At 38.7% G+C, this 15595-nt stretch overlaps 1 pseudogene; it reads left to right on the top strand.

Moving 5' to 3' along the window:
* Positions 1 to 9369: 9369 nt before the first annotated feature.
* LOC113613489 (2-acylglycerol O-acyltransferase 3 pseudogene) lies at positions 9370 to 12598 on the top strand (annotated as a pseudogene).
* Positions 12599 to 15595: the final 2997 nt, after the last annotated feature.

Raw genomic sequence — 15595 nt, 5'->3', positions numbered from 1 at the left:
AGGCTCAGTGCTTGTGGCATACAGGTTTAGTCACTTCGCAGCATGTGGGATCTTCCCGGACCAGGGCTTGAACCCGTGTCCCCTGCCTTGGCAGGCAGATTCTTAACCACTGCGCCACCAGGGAAGTCCCTCAAGTGGATTTTAAAAAGCAATTCCAACAACCTCCCAGAATTTTTGTTCATTGAAGCAGTCCTGCTTCACGTAGAATTTATTTTCTAGGAAGCTTCATCAAATGTAAGACTTTGAACCAGAGTTTGGGAATATATTTAAATGCCACTACTTCTTTATTTTTCTCCAGATTGATTGTGGAAAAACCACTTTGTGACTTTAGGATCATACCCATGGTTCTGTAAAAGCATACCTATGGGTTTTCAACATTTCTGTGCAGGGTATTAGCAATAAGGTAACACAGTGGCTCCCTCCAACTCAGCATGTTCCCATTGTGAACTTAGGAAAAAACAAACTAACCATGCTATCAAAAAGACTTACATAACATTTCCACATAGCAGCAGCTGTTTTCTCTCTGTGGTTTTAGGCCACAGTCTCCAGAGAAACTTCTCTAAAACAAAGCTGAGGAACTTCCCTGGTGGTGCAGTGGTTAAAAATCCGCCTGCCAATGCAGGGGACACGGGTTCGAGCCCTGGTCCGGGAAGATCCCACATGCCGCGAAGCAACTAAGCCCGTGCGCCACAACTACTGAGCCTGCGCTCTAGAGTCTGTGCTCTGCAACAAGAGGCCACCTCAGTGAGAAGCACGCGCACCGCCACGAAGAGTAGCCCCCGCTCGCCGCAACTAGAGAAAGCCTGAGCAGCAACGAAGACCCAGTGCAGCCAAAAATAAATAAACTAATAAATTAATTAATTAAAAAAAAAACTCAGTTAAAACAAAGTTGGTTGAAACAGTTTCATGAAGGATGTAGTTAAAAAGTGAACTCACTAAATAATTTTTTACTTCATGTCTTATTCCCCAAACCTCATAATTAGGAAAGAAACCAAAGAAAAGGCAAAATAATTTTTTCTTATTTTCCATGTTGTCAACCCTTTAGAAAGTTAAGAGTGCAAAGGTGTGTCATTGCGAGATTTAGGGTCTGTAGATAGGAAGTATTGTTTTGGTGTTTTTAAAAAGGTCAATGCAAATATACAATTGAAATTATCAATCTAGATTGCATGATTTTATAAACATTCACTTTTAGGGAATACTAACCTTGTACTAGACCAGGAATCAACAAGCTATGGCCTGTAGGCTAAGTCCAGATCACTGTCTGGATTTAGAATCTTAAAAAATACTATCCTCATTACTATTTCAGTTTCTTCATAATCTGTTCAGTTCTTTTTCTTCTGTGGCAGTTTAAAGAGCTTAACTTTCTGGCTAGCTGACTTTGATGTGTAGAAGTAGACATGCACGGGGTCTGGAGTGAGCTTCAGTTCCTGCCTAAGAATGGCTATATATTTTGAAATGATTGAGAAGAGTAATATTTTGTGGCACATGAAAACTATATATGAAATTTAAATCTCAGCATCCATAGATAAAGTTTAATTGGAACTTTACCACACCAATTCATTTACATATTGCCTAAGTCTGCTTATATGCTGCAACAGCAGAGACGCTATAGGTCTCAAAGCTTAAGATGTTTTCTACCTGGATCTTTACAGAAAGCTTAACCAAGCCCTGTACCAGGCAGAATAAGGGTGAAGGATACACTGATGTGTCATAAAAGAGAAGATCCCTTGCCTCATGGACTTTACCACCAAGATACTATCTTACTATCTCATTTAAACCTCACAACAATTCTAGGGGAAAAGGTACAATATTATTGTTACCTTCATGAAATTATGAGACATGTTGTTATTATGCCCACAAGGCAACTAAAGTGAAACTCATCACATCTTCAAAGATTACTGAGGGAGGTGGGATCTGCACCTCACTCCAGCACCCACCTACAGGTATAATACTTCTGCTCATTGGGGTGGGCTGCTTAGGAAGCTCAGCTCTTTACACTGTAAAACAGAAACAAAACAAATCTGACTCTGAAGATAGTAAAATAGCTATGGCGATATTATTATTATCAACAGGCTTTATTTTGGGACAGTTTTAGATTTACAGAAAAAATTGAGCATATAGTATGAAGAGTACCAATATATTACCCCCGACCTCTGCACACACGACTTCTATTTAGTGACATTTTACATTGGTGTGGTACATTTGTGACAATTAGTGAGCCAATATTGATGCATTATTATTAACTTAAGCCCATATTCTATTCAGATTTCTTTAGTTTTTCCCTAACGTTCGTTTTCTATTCCAGGATCTCATCTAAGACACTACATCTAATTGTCATGCCTCCTTAGGCGCCTCCTGGCTGTGACAGCTTCTCAGACTTTCCTTGTTTTCGAAGACCTTGACGTTTTGAGGAGTACTGGTGAAGCGTTTTTGTAGAACGCCCCTCAATTTGAATTTGCCTGATGTTTTTATCATGATAACGAGGGTTCTGGGTTCTGGGAAGAAGACTACAGAGGGGAAGTGTCATTTTCATCACATCATCTCAGCAGTCTGGACGATCATCATGAGTTGTAATCATTGGTACTGGCCTCGTCACCTAGTCAAAGCAGTATTTGTCAGGTTTCTCCAGCGAAGAACGACCCTCTTTTTCCCCTTTTCCATACTGCTACTGCACTCTTTGGAAAGAAGTCACTCTGCACAGCCCACACTTAAGGGATGAGTCGTCACATTCTCCTCCTTTAGGGTGTAGTATCTACACAAATTATTTGTAATTTTTCTTCATAGGAGATTTGTCCCTGCTTATTAATTTACTCAATCATTTATTTATATCAATATGAACTCATGGATAGTTATTTTATACTTTGGGTTATAATTCAATATTACTTTATTTTCTTGCTCAAATTTTTCCAGCTTTGGCCATTGAGAACTCTTTCAGTTGTCTCCTTTGCCACTTTTAAATACTCCCATAAATGTCTTGTTGTTGTTGTTTTTAAGAACCTCCTTACTTTCTGGTGCTACAATATGTCCCAGGCTTTTATATATCCTACCCCAGTCCTAGAATCAACCATGGTTCCAAAGAGCCCGTTAATTCTACTGGATAAGGGTATTAGAAAATGAAGTTTGGGCAATGAATATACTTGTTGCTACCAGGTGTTGTTTGCTTAGGCCCTCTCAGCTGACAGAGACAAGAAATATTATATGTGTGTAAATACTAATCTGTGTGTCGTAGGCCAAAAATGCTCCCCCTTCCCATAAAAAGATATTTGCCTTAAATCCCTTGAACCTGTGAATGTACATTATTTGGGAAAATGATCTTTGCAATTGTGATTAAGGGTCTTGTGATGTGGAGATAATCCTGGATTATCTGCGTGGGCCCTAAATGTCATCACGTGTATCCTTATGTAAGAGACACAAAGAGGAGAGACATACAAAGAGGAGGAGGCGATGTGATCGTGGAGGTGAGATTGGACTGATGCAGCCACAAGCCAAGGAACACGGGAAGCCACCAGAAGCTGGAAGAGGCAAGGAACAGACTCTCCCCTAGAGCCTCCAGAAAGAGGGCAGCCCTGCTGACACGTTGATTTTAGACTTCTGGAGCCCAGAATTTTGCCTGCTTTAAGCAACCCGGTTGTGGTCGTTGTTACACAGCCACAGCAAACTAAAACACCTATGTATATACATAGGTGTATATTTCTATCACCTGTATCTACATTAAGCTAAACATGAGTCCTTACTGATGTCTCCAATTCTAATCCATTACATGGGTCATTCTAGCCTCCTACCCCTGCTGATTTGTAAATTCCCACTTCAATGGTAAGAAACCTGGCTCCCTCATCTGTCATCAACTCATTAAACTGTTCAAGTCCAGTATACACATAGAACAGTATCACAGTTCTGATTCTCCCAAAGGGAACAGCTTTATCAACCAGAATACGGTACCATGTGCAGTTCCTTTTGCCCTTCATCTTACAGACTGCATTCATTTCCAAAGTTCTTTAAGTCAGCAACTTTCCCCCCAATTCCTTCAGTGAGGTTGTTTCATACATTTGTAATACAGTTAGATTCTCTTGAATCTGCATTAGTCTGCATTTTTTCATGTATACCCTGACCTCCCAAATTAAAAAAAAAAAAAAGTGCATATAATACAGTTAATTCTTTGTGTTGTAAGGTTCTGTAGGTTTTGATAAATACACGATGTCATGTATGCACCATTACAGTATTATGAGAATAGTTTCATTGCTCTAAAAATCCCTTCCCTCCCCAAACCCCTGGAAACCACTGATTTTTTTACTGCTATCTCTATAGTTTTGCCTTCTCCAGAATGTCATATAGTTGGAATCCTACAGTATATAATCTTTTCAAATTGGCTTCTTTCACTTAGCAATATGCATTTAAGATTCCTCCATGTTGGGCTTCCCTGGTGGCACAGTGGTTAAGAATCCGCCTGCCAATTCAGGGGACACGGGTTCGAGCCCTGGTCCGGGAAGATCCCACATGCCGCGGAGCAACTAAGCCCGTGTGCCACAACTACCGAAGCCCACGTGCCTAGAGCCCATGATCTGCAACAAGAGAAGCCACGGCAATGAGAAGCCCGCGCACCACAATGAAGACCTAATGCAGCCAAAAATAAATAAATTTATACATAAAAAAAAAGATTCCTCCATGTCTTGTTGTGGCTAAGTAATTCATATCTTTTTGTAGCTAAATAATATTTTATTGTATGGATGTAGCATAGTTGTTTTTGTGTGCTCATAGGTCTTCAACACAAGTAGGTAAATATCTACTAGTGTCATTGCAGGATCATATAGTATGATTATATTTAGTTTGAGGATATTATTTTTATGGATATTCTTATTCTAGAAAAGAAAAGCATTTCATTGATAGCCTTACTCTTTTAAGTAAGAGGATTCAGGTGCTGTTTTATCATCTGATTGTCTTCTCTATGCCTTTTTATTCTCCATGTCATTTTACTGCATAAGCAATAAAATCTTGCCCATTTGCAAGACCCAATTTGAAATAAGAAAAACTCTGAATTAGGTATTTAAAATAGTTTCATTACTTTCACATATGTAGAGTTATGAAATTAATGGTCAAGTTTGCACTGACTAATAAAGTTCTCATTGACTAATAAAGGAATTGCTTTTCACTAATAGATATGAATTATCAAACATAGTACAATATGTGTAATTTGAAAACTATGAAAGCAATATTCTTACTAATATATGCCTAACATTCTTTGTATTAGGATAACAAGTTTGCCTCTATTTCTCTCCCCGACCACAGATGGGTTAAAATATGGCCTACAGCCTGCTCCCATTATTTCCCTTATGCATAATTAACGTTATATATCTCCTCCTAATTTCCTTGAAGTGGGGACTATAATCTTTTCAATCCTAATTCTTAGTCCAATGTGACATATATTGGCTACTCAATAAATGTTCATTAGGAGGATGGATGGATGATCTTGATGTTAGAAAGAACTTTATGAGTCAGGGCATCTTTCAGATAAATAATCATCATCCCAAACCTTTCCTGGACTATCATGTATTCTAAATCAGTGGAGTCTGAATCAATAAAGAAACTTGAAGAATTTGTGACTCTACACTCAGCACCTTTTACATTTTCCTTCTACTCAGTATTTATTGTGTTATGAACTCAGCAATGTATAGTCAAACACAACCTGTACAGCATACCCCCCAACCACAAGAAAGCCACTGCACCTGTGGTAATTGACTACCTGAACATCAGATGTCTGGGCTAATGGGATTCCACAAAGATCACGCTAGCCAGAAAGACTCTTGGAAAATGGAGGAATTTTCCAAAAGCCAGAGAAATGTGAGATTAGTAGAAAGAGAGAATGTAGAAGATCCTTAAAGGCCTTGCCACTAGGACAAGGGAAAACCATGAGAGAAGAGGAAAGTTAGGCCAGAGCTCAGATGGAGATCAGCTTTCATCTCAACTGAGGTTGACCACAATGGGGGGGCTCAACCATCTGAGGAGGCAGGCTGGTTGGCCACCTGCAGAACATTCAGCAGCTGACTTTGACAATGCACATAATAGGAAGGGAGAGACAAACACTGTATTTCAGGATTTCTCAAATTTTAATGTGCATACAAATCACCTGAGAATCTTGTTAAACTGCTGATTCTGATTTAGGGACTACTGATAAAATCTTGATTCTGATTCACAAGATCTGGGGTTGGGGCCAAGAGTCTGCATTTCCCACAGAAAAAAAAGTCCATGGACTACACCTTGACAAGCTGTGTTTGACTGAATTGCAATGGAAATTCATAAGAACTCTCTACATTTGTCTGAGTTTATCTGGAAGTGTCTAGATTAAATTTTCTGAAATCAGGCAGAAAGGGGGGCTTGAGATAAAAGTTCAGTTTTGGGGGAAAAAAGTTCCATTTTTATACACCAGATTTTATGACTTGAGAAATCCACACTCACTTTTACTCTTTACTGTCCGATTCAAATACGCCCTCCTCCCCAAAGTCTTTCCACATATTTCCATGGTTGGGATTAACTATTCTTGAAAACTCATCTCTCATATGTTAGGGACTGAATGTTTGTGTCCCCCCCCAAATCCATATGTTGAAATCTAACCCCCAATGTGATGGTATTTGGAGGTAATTAAGTTATGAGGGTGAGGCCCACATGAATGGGATTAGTGTCCTTATGAGAAGAGGCCAGAGAACGCAGCTTGCCCCTTTTTCAGCCATGTGAGGATAAAATGAGAAGTCAGCCATCTGCAACCCAGAAGAGGATCCTCACCAGAACTTGACCAAGCTGGCACCATAATCTGGGGCTTCCAACCTCAAGTACTATGAGAAACAAATTTCTATTGTTGAAACATCATCGAATTGATGGTATTTTGTTATAGCAGCCCAAGCTGACTAAGACATCATGTTTCTTGTAAAACTCATTTTAGTATATATTCCACACATTTCATGCATCAGTGTTAGGGAGGAAGAATTTTCCCCTACCCCTCTAGGATCTTCTGGCTGGTCTAAGAATTAAATTGACATGAGACAGATTAATACGAGGAAATCAAACAATCATTTAATAACATATATACAAGGGAGGGACCCAGGGAAACTGAAGTAACTCTTCCAACTGGCTGAAACCCTCACTTTAAATACCATCTTCAGCTAAAAACAAAAGAGGATGTTGGGGGTAGTGGTTTGGGACTTCAAGGGGAGGAAGGCAATTCATGTGGAAATGAAAAAGCAAACGTTTGGTAAACAAATGTTTGCTGGGCAGTGCAGAGACAATGGGACACAGAAAGGAATTTTAACAAACAGACTGTGTGCTAGGTTCCGCCTTGTCTACACACCTAATTCACACTGTAGTTATATCTATGGTGATACCACCCTTCTGGTCCCGTATCTACATTCTTCTAGGCAGTTAGGGGGAAGGTCAAAGGTTCTTTTGGACCTTGACTGTTTTCAGTTTGAAATAATTAATTGTTATTAATTAATGACAATTAATTATTATTAATTGTTGTAGGGCAACAACAAATTTTGTTCCCCTGCAACAGTTATTTAGTATAATGGCAGAGATGGGGTTATCTCCTCTTTTTCCCCAAGCAAAGTGATTCACAGAAAAGTAGTTGGTGATTGCTCCTTGAATTGAAAATATTGGTTTAAAATATACTAGCGATAGAATGAGAATAGTATCTCAAAAATTAAGTACTGTGTCATGAAATCAAGCATTAATCAAAAAACATTTGAAAAGACAAAAATGAAAACAGTGACTGTTGGCTGGAAATTTCTCTAAGCAACAAAAGAAAATGTTCTCACAGTTTGGAGAAAAAGGATGATTCAGCTGAAATAAGTCCATAGTTGTTTAGGTAGTAAGTATTTAACCTTTAAGACAGCTAAAAGACTTTATTTTCAGTAAATCTAAAATTATCTTGTAAAGACTGTAAAGCTAACAACAGTTATCACATGCAAACTTAAAAAAATATATATTATCCAAGTTAGTTTATACCTTACAGAAAGCTGTCAAGCTTCAGTTTTCTTTCAGCAATCGTATTTCAAAAAATTAGGTATAGTAGAATTGTTCCATACATGAAAGTTAAGTTCTAATATACAAGACCAAAACTGAGGTTAATCCAAATTCCTCTTTAAAATCCTTTAAGACATCAGTAAGATATATTATATGTATATCGTTGTAATCAATTTTCTTATTTTGTCAAGTACATGTAGTTGAATTCATATAATTTAGATTCACGCAGTAAGCTAGATCTCCACTGTATAGCATTGAGAAAATAAGAATGTTAAAAATGTATCTCATTAATATCTATTTATAATCTGTTTTTGTTCAGAACAGCAAAGAGCTGTTAGTCATTTGGCAAGTAAATCTAGCATGGACAACAAAGAAGAAAAGCTCTTCTTGGTTAGAAAAAAATATTCCTCCATTCCCTGATATTAAGATTATGCGCATTGGGGCATGAATTAGGTAGGCCTCAAAGGATCTGAGCAATAAATTGTATACAAATTCATGTGCTCACATAGGATGGGAAGACATGAGCTATGAAATGATCATTGAAAATCTAGAACCTGTTTTGTTGACCATAAAATCCTGCCATAATGATCACAGTCCTTATAAAAAAGATAAAATATTCATTTAAATGGTTTACTAGCCTTACCAAAGTCAAGAGTGAAATTTAACTCTGCTTTTAGGATTTCCTGCTGTCCACCAGGGAGCTTTTCTGAAATTGTTACTGAACAGCTGCACCTACTAGACCATAATCTAATAGCTGGAGAGAGCCATCCATGGTTAGCCCTGACGGTTAGTAAAACCAGTTTGTTTGGTTTTTTCCCCCTGGACTTTTATTTCTTTTGATCTATTTTCTAATTCTTGTGACAATATCAGTGTCTTAATTGCAGTAGAAATAGCAGTATCGTCATAGCTGATAGAGCAAGTCCTTCCTACCTATTCTTCTAGTGCCTTTGCGATATTGGGATCTTTTATTTCTATGTAAATTTTTTAAAATTTAAAAATGTTAATACCACTTTAAGGGTTATTTTCCATTTACAGTTATTACAAAATATTGGCTCTATTCCCTGTGTTGTACAATACATCCTTGAGCCTACCTTACATCTAATAGTTTGTACCTCCCACTCTTCCAGCCCTATATTGTCCCCCCCAACCACTAATTTGTTCTCTATATCCGTGAGTCTGCTTCTTTTTTGTTTTATTCGCTAGCTTGTTGTATTTTTTAGGTTCCACATATAAGTAATATCATACAGTATTTGTCTTTAACCAGTTTCAATTCACTTTCAAGTGCACGCAGGAGTATGACTGACACAGTGTAGTCAAAGCGATACCTCTGAGAACCGGAAGGTGTTGAAATGAGAAACTGTTGGTGAGAAGGAGCGACCTCTGGGGCTCCGGATCCACGGGTCTCCTCATTCACAAAGCCCCCTAGAAGCAATCCCGGGGGGCCCCAAGGCCTTGGCCGCTCAGACAGGAAAGGATTCCCGGGCTCATATCGAAACCTTGGTCGTTTGTTCTCCGGGCCCTGGAGCCCTGCTGGCAGAAGGGGAGCGACTGGGAGTCTCCACAGCCCCGCCGCCCTCCCGCAGCATGAAAACCCTGCAGACACAGCGGCTAGAAGTACTGAGCGTCTACCAGTACGTGCTCACTTTCCCCTTCATGGGCCCTTTCTTTTCCCTTCTCCTCCTCTTCCTCCTCTTCACGCCGCTCTGGTGTTTCTCTGTTCTCTACTTGGTATGGTTATTCCTGGACCGGGACGCACCCCACCAAGGCGGAAGGCGTTCCGAGTGGATATGGAACCGGACTGTTTGGAAACATCTAAGGGATTATTATCCCATTAGGCTGGTGAAAACAGTAGAGTTGGCCCCTGACCCGAACTACGGGCTGGTCTCTCACCCACGTGGGATCAAGATCATCGGAACCTTTTGTAACTTCTCCACTGAGAGCACCGGCTTCTCCCGGCAGTTCCATGGGCTTCGGCCCTCGACAACCGCCCTCTTCTACCTCCCAGTCTATCGAGACTGCGCTCAGTGTCTGTAACCATATAGTGGAAGTGGGAAAAGGGGACAGAAGGCATACATACACTTGTTTCTGTAGAGTTAATTCCACTCCTAAGCCACCAGCTAAATTCAGTCACGTAATCACATCTAGCCCGAGGCAGGCTGGGAAATGTAGTCTAACCGTGCCATTTAGGACGGGAAATGCATTCTCTCTGAATACCTAGTAGTTCCATCACGTCAGACAATTACAGTGATTTGGGAGACTATTTTCTAGGTTTGAGAGTTATTCAGATTAGGATTTAGGTGAGCCTTTCACTTTGTAAGATTTGAGTCTGGGACTGTGAGTTTGCTTCCACTGCTGGAACTAGGATGCATACCATGGAGAGACACGCAGACAGACGCAAAACCAGAGCTAACAAGATTGCCATTCTTTGGTAAGAGGGACTGCTGCCACCTGGAGGATGAACACCAGAGTGAAAATCCAATTCCTGGGAAGCTCAGACAGCTGTGTGAATGCATGCTCTTAAGTTTTAAAATTTCAGGTGAAATGGTGCATAGGCATAAAGCCTTTTCCTTCCTAAGATCTACCCAAGCAACCAGGATTAAAACGGAAATATAGTAATGAGCCAAGTCTAACTGTGAGGGAAGAGCTTTGAGTGCTAGCTCCAAGGCTTTGCTGTGGGGCTTTGAAATCTTCACATTAGGACCTGGCTCTCCCACTATCTAATTGGTCAAATTCATCTTCTTTTAAGTGCATAATGAAATAGAGAGCAATAAGTTCCATTATAAACTGCTCATTTAAGAATTCCCTGAGTCAGAGACCTGTACCAGGCAAGGATCCAGCTCCGATGTGCAGCTGTTGTATGCTGGTTTGGCATGTACCTGAATGTTCAGGCATCTGCCATTTACATAGTCAAACATTTTTAATATCACCCTTGCTAAGATCCCCACTCAAGGATCATTCTCCCAGACTTAGGGGAAGAGACTCCTGGCCTCAAAGGAAGGCCTCCTTAAAGTCAGAGTTTGATAGGATGCCTCTGCTATGTAAATGTTTTTCCCCACCTTGGTAAGGAATCTGTTCCTCCAGGGTTGGAAGGGCTATGTCACACTTTTGGTAAAGGCAATGTGTTTCCCTTGAAAGCTATCTTTGAATAAGATAGGACGGCCCACCTTAACAGAGAATTAGCAAGTAAAGTTGTACAGTCTCAAATTCAGTGGAGCTCTTATTTTGATTGGTTCTAGACACTACCAAGTACACACTAAATCTAAAATAAGAGGTGTCAAAGACTCCCAGAAAACAAAAGTAAATAAAACAAATGAAGTCAAAATATGTATGCTTTATATGAGCGTAAGTTTGAGAAAAACTTTTCAGGATGATAGAAATAAAAGTGTGGACTTCATAAAACAACCAAGCAATAAATTATATGCTATAACCTGCCCAAATACTTTGAAATAGATTAAAGAGATGGGTCTTTAGAGACCTAAATTTTATAATTGTTTTATACTTGGAATATATTCCTTTTCTTTTCCAAGTGAAAATCAATTACCCAGTTGAGTTATGAAACCTTTGCTTAAAGGTAAATATTATCTTTACCAAATAAAAATGTAACTTTGGTTTATTCAAGTATTCCTCAGTACCCCTGCTACAGAGTTATAAGATTAGGACCAAAGAGATACAAATTGGCACCCTTGGCATTGGACAATCAGTAGCTGTAAAAATTCTTTAAAGAACTTTTCCTTGTACTAGGATCTTGTACTATAATTTACAGGGCTTTAATACTAGACCATAAAATTAGTTTGAAGAATTTTGTTTTAAGCATTAGTGAAATTTACTTATATCTTCTAATACTGAAAAGCTCCTAAACAAATTTATTTTTATGAATTTGAGTAAAAGGATGGATAGACATCTTCACCCTGACTTTTATCACAGTGCAAAAATGAAATGCAAACATAACATTGTAGTTTATGCAAAGTTTGAATTTGTTTTTGGCAAAAGGCTAATTAACTGTAACTTCCTAAATTTGTTACATTTATTCTTTACACCATTATTTAAAAGTACTATATAAAAGAAAACATGGATTCAATTAAACCGAATTTTTAAAACCATTGTTATACAATTGGCTCTGGTAAATTTCCAACACTGCTGAATTATGTGGACCTACAGAGATTTTCCATTTACACTATCCGGGTGATGTTTTAAGGTGTTTTATTTTTCTGATATGTTCTTAATATTAGCAGTGATTAAATGATTTAATGTCAACTTAGATTATACGTTCTAACTGGCTTTGAGATCTTGGAATAACAGTAAATTGAAGTAAATAGTGAGGATTCTTAGGTTGCCAGGAAATTTTCTAAAGGTAACATTTTAAGGGACAGAGAAGATAAATTACGTCTGTTGTGTGTGTTTTAATGAACTTTTTTAGATAACTGTAGATTCACATGCAGTTGTAGGAAAAAATAGAGGTCTCATGCACCCTTTACCCTAATGGAAACATCTTGCAAATATCAATGCAATATCCTAATTGGGATATTGACATTGATGTAGTCAAGATACAGAACAGTTCCAGCACCATGTTGCACTTTGAAAGTCACAGCCGCTTCCCTCCAGCCCTCACCCCATTCTCGACCCTGGGCAACCACTATTCTGTCCTCCCTTCCTATAATTTTGTCACTTCAAAAATGTTATATAGGGCTTCCCTGGTGGCTTAGTGGTTGGGAGTCTGCCTGCCAAATCAGGGGACACGGGTTCAAGCCCTGATCTGGGAAGATCCCACATGCCTTGGAGCAACTGAGCCTGTGCACCGCAGCTGCTGAGCCTGTGCTCTAGAGCCCACGTGCCATGACTACTGAAGCCCACGTGTGTGCCTAGAGCCCGTGCTCTGCTGCAGGAGAGGCCACCGCAATGAGAGACCTGTGCACCGCAACGAAGAGTGGCCCCCGCTCACCACAACTAGAGAAAGCCCACACGCAGCAACGAAGACCCAACGCAGCCAAAAATAAAAAATAAATTAATTAATTAAATTAAAAATTTTATATAAATGGAGTCATATGGTATGTAACTATTTTGGCTTATTTCCATTCAACACAATTCTCTGGAGGTTCGTCCACATTGTTGCATGTATCAATAGTTCATTGCTTTTTATTGCTGAGTTGTATTCTGCAGTACAGATGTATCACAGTTTGTTTAACTATTCACCTCTTGAAGGACAACTGGATTGTTTCCAGTTTGCAACTATTATGGATAAACTACTATAAATATTTATGTACAGGATTATGTGCGAACATCGGTTTTCATATCTCTGGAATAAATGCCCAGAAGTGCGAATACTAAATTGAAGGTTAGTTGCTAAACTGAAGGCTAGTTGCATTTTAAGAAACTTCCAGTTTCCCAGAGTGACTGTACCATTTTACTTTCCCACCAGCCATATCAGGTAATCTAGTTTCTCTGCATCTCCAACAGCATTTTTTATTTTAGCCATTCTGTTTAGGTGTGTGGTGATTTCTCATTGTGGTTTTTATTTTCATTTCCCTAGTGGGTAATGATGTTGGACACTTTTCAAGTACTTGTTTACCATCTGTATATGTTCTTCAGTGAAATGTCTCTATATGTCTTTTGCCCATGTTTTTATTGTATTGTTTGCTTTTTGTACTGTTGAATATGGAGAGTTCTTTATACATTCGAAATAGTATTCTTTTGTCAGATTTGTGGCTTGCAGTTGTTTTCTCCTAATGTTTTTGCATCCTTTTATCAGGGTCTCTCACAGAACAAAATTTTTTAATTTTGATGGCGCACAATTTATCAATTTTTCCTTTTTTGGATCAAGTCTGAGAACTCCTTGCCTGGTCCTAAATCCCCCAAATTTTCTGCTCTGCTTTTTTTCTAAAAGCTTTATAATTCTATATTTAAGTCTGTAATCCACTTAAATTCACTTTTATACAAGGTGTGAGTCTGAAGTTGATGTTCTTTTTTTTTTTTTTGCGGTACGCGGGCCTCTCACTGCTGTGGCTTCTCCCGTTGCGGAGCACAGGCTCCGGACGCGCAGGCTCAGCGGCCATGGCTCACGGGCCCAGCCGCTCCACGGCATGTGGGATCTTCCCGGACCGGGGCACGAACCCGTGTCCCCGATCGGAAGGCGGACTCTCAATCACTGCGCCACCAGGGAAGCCCGAGGTTCATTTGTTTTTGCCTGTGGGTGTCTAATTACTCCAGCATCATTTGCCGAAGAAGCTATCATTCCTCCATTGAATTGCTCTTGTACTTTTGTCAAAAGTCAGTCGACATATCTGTGTGACTCTATTTTTAGTTTCTCTGTTCTGTTCCATTCATCCATGTGTCTGTCCCTTCTCAATATCACACCATTTTTATTACTGTATCTATATAATGTCTCGAAAACAAGTAGACTGAATCCTCCCATTTTACCCTTTTTCAAAATTGTTTTAGCTAGTCTAGTTTCTTTGCTTTTTCATATACATTTTAGGATAATTTGTCTATATCCACCAAAAAAATTTGTGAGGTTTGGATAGAAATTATGTTAAACCTGTATATCAGTTTGGGAATAATTGACACATTTACTACGTGGACTCTTCCAATCCATGAACACAATATGTCTCTCAATTTGTTTAGATCCTCTTTGATTTCTCTTATCAACACTGTGTAGTTTCCAGCATATGAGTCCTGTACATTTTTGCTGAATTTACACCTAAACATTTCCCTTTTTTGAGCAATTGTAAATGGTATCGTATTTTTAATTTTGGTGTCTAGACGTTCAATGCTAGTATATAAAAATACAATTGATTTTTGTACATTTACCTTGTAATCTGAACTTGCCAAACTTACTTATTAGCTCTAGGAGTATTTTGATCAACTTTCTAAGGAGATGATCATGTCATCTGCATTAAGACAGTCTTATTTTTTTCTTTCCAAACTATGTAACTTTTATTGCCTTTTATTGCCTTAATTGTATTGGACTTACTACTTAGAAATTCCAGTACTATGCTGAATAAGAGTGATGAAAACAGACATTCTTGCCTTATTTCCCAGTCTTAGGGGAGAAAGTATTCCTTTTGATATCTGCAGGGTTTGTAGTGATATTCTCTGCTTCCTTCTTAATATTGGTAATTTATCAACTTTGTTGATCTTTTCAAAGAACCAGCTCTTCATTTCTTTTATGTTCTTGTTTTCCTATTCTAAAATTTCATTGATTTCTGCCCTTATCTTTATTATTCCATTCCTCTGCTTTCTTTGGTTTGTTTTACTTCTTCTATATTCTTGAGGAGGGGGCTTAGGTTATTGATTTGAGACTTCCTCTTTTCTAACGTATGCATTTAGTGCTATACATTTCCCTCTCACAGCTTTAGCTATGTTTCACAAATTTGGATATTGTCATTTTCATTCAGTTCACTGCATTTTAAAATTGCTTTTGAAACCTCCTCTTTGACTCATAGACTATTTAGAAATGTGTTTAGTTTCCAAGTGTTTAGAGATTTTCCTGTTATCTATCTGGTATTCATCTCTAACTTGATTCCATTCTGGTCAGGGAATACACTCTGTGTGGAGTTTTTGTATGATTCCAACTCTTTTAAATTTGTTG

The sequence above is a fragment of the Aethalodelphis obliquidens genome, unplaced genomic scaffold, assembly GCF_003676395.1.
Source record: "Aethalodelphis obliquidens isolate GAN/ISIS:26980383/991018 unplaced genomic scaffold, ASM367639v1 scaffold88, whole genome shotgun sequence".
Classification (NCBI taxonomy): domain Eukaryota; kingdom Metazoa; phylum Chordata; class Mammalia; order Artiodactyla; family Delphinidae; genus Aethalodelphis; species Aethalodelphis obliquidens.
This window is presented reverse-complemented; position numbering and strand designations above follow the sequence as displayed.